Here is a 9,425-nt window from a genome sequence, read left to right as displayed (position 1 = left end):
TTGGCGCCACAATTATGACATCTTACCTTCACCGATTCTTTATTAATTAGGCCCGTCCATTAATAACTTTTAGTGGAAGCGCTTAAAGGGTTAATGGTGAAATGGGATCTGGCCTGGCTACTGCAACTTAGACTCGCCCAAATTTCCAACGTTATTTGATAAAAACAAAAAAAAAAGGAGCGACTAGTTTACTCACGCCCACGTTTTCATGAGATGATTGACTTCAGATTTATGTGAAATTACGACGAGCAAACGCTACTGAAATTATAATCTGGCAAAAAAAAGGAGGACAAAACCGAAACAAAAAAAGCGACAAACAAACAGGTCTTAGTAACAGATACTGTTGAGCAAAAAGCCTTTTTACGTCGTTAAAAAGGGAACCAGAATCTTTAAGTGCTTGTGAAAGATATCACACCAAAGATTTTGATCTCAATGTGCGATCAAACGTCTGCAGTAGGTATATTGATTGGAGCCGATTTGGAGTAGAGTGCATGGGTACATCAGACGAAAATACAGGCAAAACTTCTTCCATTTGAAGAGCTGCCCTGACGACAGATGCGAATTTAATGAGACGAGACGTAAAATATATCGAGGAAAACTTGAAACCTTGATGAGCCCTGCACTTTGTTACAGTTATCAATAGCACTTTGTAAATTGTACTTTGTAACAGTTCAGATCAAAACATTACAACTGGTCAAATGCGCTGAAAACCTCATTCATTTTCATTTTTTACCGTTATTGGATACAACACCAAACCGGTTCAATCTGTGTGAGGCCATGTGTGTTGCGGATCTATTGTTAGTTCTGATCCGGCGCATGAAGCGGAGATCCTAGGATATTTTTGGTTTTGTTGTTGTGTTTTCATTTGTTTTTGTTTTTGTTTTTTTTGTTTGTTTGTGTGTTTGTTTCAGGCAAATCAGAAAAACTGTTTGGCTGACAAATTCCAGTGGAAACTATTTGTAAATGTGGTTTGAGTCATGTGCAAAGTAAAAAGTAATAAGAATCTAACAGTTTTTGGTCATTAATTCGTGTACCGAGGAACAAAAACGAACTCTTTTGTTTCTTTCATCTTTACCGCCTTTAACCTACACTTTTGGTTCAGCAAGTTAGTGAGTAATGCACTTATTTAATCAAGTTTCTCTCTGCGGATGGTTTTTTAAAAGGTTCCACGCACCTGTAAAGTGATGCATTAAAATAACTAATGTAATGTAAAACCTACGCGAAAATGAAAGGCATTAGTTTTATACAAGTGGAAGAACATTGAGTAGTACATGCACATTCTACCGCCAAGTTGTTCTAACGACTAAATTTTACTGATTCGTAAGTTTTATTGTAGTTGTTAACAAGTAAAGAAAAGAAAACGCGTATTATATTGTTGTGAAGCACAACAGTCATTTCGTAAAGGCTGGTTTCCATATGATCGCTGATCGCAGATCGCAATAACGTCTGCGATCGTCTGCGATCATATGGAAACTACTTCTGCGATCCTGCGATCGTGATCGCAGAAGATAGAACCATGTTCTATCTAAAGGCTGGTTTCCATATGATCGCAGATCGCAAACAATCGCAATTGATCGCAGACGATCGCAGGAGATAGAACATGGTTCTATCTTCTGCGATCGTCTGCGATCACGATCGCAGGATCGCAGACGATCGCAGACCTTATTGCGATTTTTGCGATCCGCGATCATATGGAAACCAGCCTTAACACAGGAATGGGCATAGATAGCACGTGACGGAGAGGCGAGTGCATTCAACATATCTGAAATGGGCAAAGTGAGTTTTGACAGCATAATTCATGCTTTAATGAGGTGCGACACACGAGAATTTGCTTAAAAGCAAAATACTTCAAAGTATTATTTTTCTCGTACTGCAGATTGTTTCATAACCTTTCTCAACATGTATCTTTTGTAAACTAAAATATTGAGATCTGCATGCAAAACATGTTTGGACTCTTTAGCTCAAGCTATGTCCGCTGATTTGAGTTGGGTCCAGATTCAATTTGACAGCCAAACATTTAAGAAGCAATAGGTTCATTTTAAGCAAGGATTAGATTGGCACTCATCCACAGCCACCTCGCAGCGCCCACCTGAAAGAGAGTATTTTGTTGTGACCATTTCAATTTTGATTATTTTGTTACAAAATATGTTAAACTGCCAAACAAAAAAATAATAATAATAATAAGAAGAAGAAGAAGAAGACCATTATTTTGCCTTGTCTAAACTTCTTTGTGTATTTAAGTTTCCGAAAATATCCACGCCCACCCCATGGGAGGTCATTGGAAATTCTGAGGGGGTGTATGGACATCCCGACAAAATTTTTCTTAAATTTTTTTTATTTGCATCTTAGCACAAGTGTATAACAAGTACTGCACTTAAATTACAGTTTGGACAAAAGAAAAAACACTTAGTACTACATACTATCATACATGACAATGCATTATTAACCCCATTAAACAGAATTAATATATAGAGTTGGACCAATTTCTCGATGCAGTATTTATAGTTAAGTTTACATACAAATTCACGGAGATCTAACTCCTTTTTGTTACATTTTTTATTATACAGATAGTACTTGGCATATAGGATACAATAATTCAATTTTCGAGTAAGCTTACTGGGCAGAGGTCCTGTTGGAAGAGTTTTACCAAAAGATCATTTCTATATCACATAACGTGAAGGTAGTAGAGTGCTCTTCATTGAAAATTGCCAGAACATTTTGGAAAAAAGCTTTGGTAACCGTATGGTGGCATTCAATGAAGGTGTGTTTAATAGTGTCTACTTGACACAATAATAATAACAATAATAATAATAATAATAATAATAATAATAATAATAATAATAATTTTATTAATTTATATTGCGCAAGTATCCATATTAATTTTCAATTGCGCATTACAATATGATCATGAAACAAAAATAAAAATATATATGTATAAAAGTACAAATCTATATTCAAATTTAAATATATAAATGCTTTAAAAAGGCTTGTCTAAAAAGATAAGTCTTGATTGCCGATTTGAAGTTGTTCATTGAATTAAGGTCCCTGATCTCAGTAGGCAGCTTGTTCCATAATTTGGGGGCGGCCACGAAAAAGGACCGGTCTCCGAGAGTCTTGCGAGACTTCAAAACAGGACAGTTTAACGTCAAAGACTTCGTTGAACGCAGGCAATATCTACTTAATGATACATCTTTGATTGAGATTAATTCGCTAATATAGACGGGCGCCAGACCGTGCATAGCTTTAAAAGTAATTAAAAGCACTTTAAAGATGATTCTGTATTTGACAGGCAGCCAGTGCAATGATTTCAGAAGCGGCGTTACATGGCAGTATTTGCTTTCTTCAAAAATAAGGCGCGCGGCTGCATTTTGCACCCGCTGCAACTTATATAGGTGGCAGTTAGGCACACCATACAGTAGACTGTTACAATAGTCAATTCTGCTAGATACAAAAGCATGAATCAGGGTTTCCGTGTTTTCCTTGGAAAGATATTTTCTAATTCTACGAATGTTATATAATGAAAAAACGCTGCGGAACTAGCCTTAGTAATGTGCTCTACCATAGACAGATTCGAATCCAACCACACTCCGAGATTTTTGACAGGTGAGTGCGGGACTATAGTTACAGTTGGGATCTTTATCCACTCCAAAGTAACACAATTCTTTCTTTGAAACAACTATTCTATGTAAAAGCCTGAAATAAAATTCTTTGACTTTGTTTTCCTTGCAAATTTTCATCAGTTGCTTAAAATAGTCCTTCAACGAGAAATCGTTAAGGAAAAGATCCTGTTGCCACTTACTAACTACTTTAATTACTTGGGGGTGCTCCTAATTAAAAGCCAATAATAATCTTTACATTTTAAGCGTAATAAATCAATTGTAACAGTAGATGAAAGATTGAATACAGTTTCACCGACTAAAAATTGTCGTTTATCAATAGCAACCCCCTGGGCTTTTTCCAGTAGTTGTTTTGGTATTGCAGAGACTACTTGAAAATACTGGAAAAAATTACATTTAATATTGTATTTATATTGAAACTCCTGGAAAGATAGCAGGTGCCCATCCACCGTGACAGATGCATTTGAACCTATAGCAATAGGTTCCAAAGCATCTGTCATGGTGGATGGACAGGCCAACGCTGTGAAAGTCAAATTAATGAGTGCAAATATAGCATACCGTGCAAAAACAGTGGACAGTGTCATGATTTATTTAATGGCTACAATTGTACCTGTAGGGTTGGCTATGGTGGTTAACAACTATGAAATTAACATTGATGATTGCAACCCTAACCCTTGTCAGAATGGTGCATCATGTACTTATGGCATTGCAGCCTACACACGCGCCTGTGCTCCTGGCTTTATCGGAAGAAACTGCGAGACAAACATAGATGAATGTCTGTCACTGCCTTGTAAAAACTATGGAACTTTTGTAGATAGGATTAATGACTAATTAATGAGAAGTGCAGCACTTCTCGAGTGGTCTTAAAAATTCCCAAGTGCTTATATAACTCAACAATGCACATATAAACAATCGCAACTCCTCAGACAAGTGCGAATTTTAATGAATGAACTTCAAGTTTCTCCTTACACGAGATAACGCGTAATTTAATAGCGCGCGCTCTTGCCGATCACGACACGATCACGACAGGGCACGCAACAGCGCAATCAAGTAAAAAGTCAAACAGTTTTAGTTTTTCGTCACGTCGTAAGCAAGTTCAAGAAGTTAACTCCAAGTCAAGCTTGAGTTTTAAGGTGTTGAGAGACAAGTTGAAGTTAATTAAAAGTCTGGAAACATCAGCACAAGAGACTGTTCTTTGCGAATCGCTGGAGTTACAGCGCATTCTGTCTCTGAATTTCTCAGATTTTTCACAGGCAAAAAATCTGACGTGTGCTCCGTGCACATGTACAATTATAATGCACGCACATACGTATGCTTCGTGCATTGTGGAGTTATACAGAACTCAGTTTGACCAATCACAGAGCTTGCTTGACCCTGTCTATTTTATAAAAGAATATGAAGCACGCTCGCGCAATTGAATTTGATTGTACGAATTTACTAGCTATGTTATAAAGACTTAATCATTTCCCATGACAGATTCATGCACAGATGCAATGGATGTCACTATCTACACTGTAGATGTCGCAAATAACTTCACGAAGAATGACAATACAGTGGCAATTTACCTGCATCCTGAAAAACACTGACAAACAAAAGTCCCTGGTTTATTTACACAGGTGCCGCCGTGATAACAAGGTGACAGCCCACCCATAGCACACTCATCAATGTCAGTACTTTTTTTAAAGACTTTAAACACTTTATTTCATCTAAACAAACCTATACACGTATTTTTTTAAATATAATTGTTATTTTTCCCCACCCTACTTACAATATTACTATTCACGCTATACACTACACATCATACGGAAACAAACTAAAACACTTAAAACCAATAACTCACACTACAGCCTCTTACGCTGTTCACACTGCGTTATTAACAGTACAAAAAAATTAACACTTAAACGGCATCTCTATTAAATTCATACAATAGGACTCGGGATTCGCTTCATAAAAGAAAAATAAATTACCGATTCATGACAACACGTCGAAGATATTAGCATTAGTAAAATTAATATAATATCATAAAAAAGCTTATAATATCGTGGATATGTGAATACTTTCTTTGAAGTCTAAAAGAAATTAAACTTTTAACTAACATTTAAACTGTCGATATACTTTTTCCATTTCATATTATGGCTATCTACTTTATTTGATTTCATAACTTGAAATTCCAATTTGTAAATGTATACGAGCGTTTTTAGAAAAACTTGAAAGGATGGACTGGAGAAAATTGTAGTACTGACACTGAAATAATGTCAGTACTACAATTTTTCCCAGTCCATCCTCTTGGACAGAGACAGCTACATTATCCAAAGGCATTGGTTGCACATCTTGCATCCCCGTGGTTAAACCACGGGGATGCAAAATGTGCAAACAATGCCTTGGGCGTAGCGTCCATATACGCACGTACGCCCGTGCGTACAGCTGAGATCTGAGATAAAACTTTTTTTCTCATTCAATTTGCTGGGTAATAATTTCATATTTTCACATTATACTGGCGTTTTTTATTAGAATTCCCATTATCCAAGCATTAATAATTCAGGGCTGGCCACTAATAATGGCAGAATGCATTCGAGTGGTAAGCAAAAATAGGAAAAACGCCTCACAAGTAGACTGCAAGCAGTCCCTTTCTGGATAGTTGAGAGGTCGCGCGAAATAGCCGAGCGCGAAAAAACTGGAGCAAACGAGCGGAGGGGAGTCTCTTCTCGTTTATTTCTCCTCGCTCCAGTCTCGCTGCGGTGTGAGCGCACCCTTTCGACTGACCAGAAAGGGACTACTTGCAGTCTACCTCACAAGATGGAGTGGCATGGATCCGAATGCGACGCCGCAGACTTTGGTTAAGACTCTTGATCACACAAACTCCCAATTTTATCCCGGTGTACTATGTTGCTCTCGTAACATTGTTAACATATTCTGTGTCTACATGCACTGCCGCACGTAGCTTCAGTAGCATGAAGAGACTAAAATCTCCCCCGCGAAGTACGATGACGGACCAAAGATTAAGCTCCCTAGCAATCCTTCATATACATAAACATAAGAACGTGGATATTGTCAGGTTGGTAACAAAATTTGCCCGTCTTATGGGACGATGCCTCGCCCTTTGCTTGTGACCTGTCTTCATTGTCTTTGTATTTTTTTTTCTTTTCATAGCCTGTTGCCTGTTCCAGGCTCCTAGAGAGAGGCGCGAAGGAGAGTGCGAGGGGACGAAAACGAGGGGGTTCTCCTTCGTGCGTCTCTCTAGGAGCCTGGCACAGGCTATTCTTTTCAGAACACTGTAGCTTACAGAAATCACTAGGGAAACGGTTAAAATAAACAACTTTCTACTGCATTTTTGCCGCATTACTTATTGAAAATGCCCCGCAGAAAAACCAGGAGATGGCATTTCCGAGACCCTAAATTTCAACTTTTTCGGGGAGAGCATGCCCCCTAGTTGTAAGCGCCTTTGGCGCTTACGAAAAATTTATTCTCGGGCGTACATCTTCAAAATCCCACGCTACGCCCCTAGACCGTTTTCATATCGGCCAGCATCAAGATGAGTGCGTGACCTTTAAAAGGGTCACGCACTCATCTTCATGCTGGCAGATATGACCCGGATATACAACCACACACAGACAAATTATGGTCTGTAAATGTGTAACCTTGGACTCGGTTGAGTTTTCTCCAATGTACAAAAAACAAAAGGAACATGGCACAGCAAGAAGACCTTTTGCATTAAATTGTAGAGTTTATAAAAATATGTGAAAATAATTCAATTCAAATTTAAATTATTAAAATAAAAAAATAGAAATTGTACATGCAGGTTACAGTACCGCCTGAAACTATTGGACCATTTACCGCGATTTTGCCTCGGTCGAATCGCGGTTTTGATCTGCGGCAAAACCTCACCTCGGCAAAACCTCGTCTAACCGCAATAAGAACCTCGGTTTCACCTAGGTTTTTTCGGTTGACTTAAGCCGCGGTGAAAGGCAGGACGCGGTTGGCTTTGAATAGGCTATTGTTCGCTTTGTTTTCAAGTTTGTTAAGCGTTATTTCCAAATTTCTGGGAAAAGGACAACAGGTTATTCATATATTTGACTCTGTACCGTAAATTAGGTTGAACAGATCGCGACCTTTTAATTTTGATTGGCGATGGAAACAATGGTCCCTTGACGGTCTTGACAAAAAGGACACGAGGATGATTGAAATTTCTACAATCACGTTCCAGGAGACCCCGTGAACAAATCTGTTTGCCTGTGGACAACTGGCCGCTGTTCCCTCCGTAACAGGGAACTTTTGTTACCCAGCGTGCTGTTCGAACGTTCAATGTGTCCATGGCGTTCTGGCCGCGCCGAGTTTCGAAATTTCAGAAGCGAGCTGACTTGAAGAAAATCTTTCTAGAGCAAACGGGATACGGCTTCAATTGAGTCGGAAATGTGCTGGAAGGATAGGTATTCATCTCTACTTTGATTCTATGAGTCCGTCGATTTTTTGATGTATGTAACGCAAGTAATTCAGCTTGTAGCTGCAAGTTGTGTTTTTTTTAATAAACGATTTATCTATAGAAAGACAACAATGAATTTTCAAAGTTGAAGATGTTTGAAAGTGACGGCGCGAAGTCTAAACACAACCGGATGACCGAAGTTCGAACCAATTTCCTGAATAGAAATATTGCTTGCGCATCTCAATTCTTATTTCACAGAATAGTACAATTCTTTACCTTTGTTAGAGAATCATGATTTTATGACAACCCCAGTGAGAGATTTTTTAAAGATTCGCCTGCGAGATCTCATGTTGCGCGAACTGAAAAGTGCCTCACGTCGATTTACGCGTACTCGAATTGACGACGAGAAAACAAACATAGTTTTCTTATTTTTATACGATTTTAAATTACATATTAAAATATGTTGAGAGATGATTTTTCAAAGATTCGGTTACAAGTTGACGACATAAGCATATTTTCTCAAGAGCGCTAGCGGACCTCGCATCAAACTGATCGCTAGCCTTTTTCGAAGAAAAGAAACCTTTCAATGCTGGTAACTCAAAAATCTATTTTCCATCATCAAATGCTCGGATGAAGAGTATGGAGATTCCCACTATCTATGCAGTTTCCCATCTCCTGTTCGCTAAATGAACAACGTTCAACTTTAATCCACATTGCGGCGACATATTTGAGTGCGAAACTCAATTTCGTTTACTTTGAAAATGTAACCGCAGTTAGTCATATCAGTGATGAGCGAACCGTCTTTTCAGTAAATCGAAAGTGCTAGATTCCTCCCGGCTTTTCATTGCAAATTGAACTTGTCAAAAGCCCTTGAGCGCGCCAAATTCAGTCATAACGAAGCGAGCTTTTGAGCCCAGATCATCTAGTGTATTTCCGTCCTTTCTGACGGATGTGATACAATGGCCCCAGAGCACCCCATGCATTTCTTTCCCTCAACTTACCAACGAGGACTATCGGAATGAACAGGCACCAAGCGATCGCGATTGCAAATCCCTTCATAGCGAACTTGGCGTTCACCTCCTGTAAAGTTCAATCAACTAATGAAAAACAAAAGTACGCGAGTTAAAAAGATATTATTTGTCCCGATAATATCTAGGACCAACGCAGCTTAATTAACAGCTGTAACAGTTGCAGCCGGCTGGAACGGTCAAAAATTATCTCCTAGTAAACGATGAACTAGCTGATAAGGCAATGAATAAGGGAAAAAAATGTTTCGATGTAAAACAGGGTTGTTACCAGATCTGATGTATTTTACATTGTTACAAAGTAAAATTTGACTTCGATCTTAAAAATTGCATACTCGGATAAGCTACGCGCGTTGCTATAAA

General features: G+C 38.5%; 1 long non-coding RNA gene across 1 annotated transcript; it reads right to left on the bottom strand.

The window, feature by feature from the left end:
* Positions 1-6,001: 6,001 nt before the first annotated feature.
* On the bottom strand, positions 6,002-7,013 carry LOC146458624 (uncharacterized). Its single transcript, XR_014858150.1, has 3 exons — positions 6,889-7,013; positions 6,406-6,768; positions 6,002-6,230 (listed from the first exon to the last, which is right to left on the bottom strand). It is a non-coding gene; the product is annotated as an uncharacterized LOC146458624 (long non-coding RNA).
* Positions 7,014-9,425: the final 2,412 nt, after the last annotated feature.

Source organism: Pavona decussata, unplaced genomic scaffold, assembly GCF_977016875.1.
Source record: "Pavona decussata unplaced genomic scaffold, jaPavDecu1.1 SCAFFOLD_232, whole genome shotgun sequence".
In the NCBI taxonomy this organism is placed as follows: Eukaryota; Metazoa; Cnidaria; class Anthozoa; order Scleractinia; family Agariciidae; genus Pavona; species Pavona decussata.
Note: the sequence above shows the minus strand (reverse complement) of the source record. Positions and strands in the feature narration are given on the sequence as shown.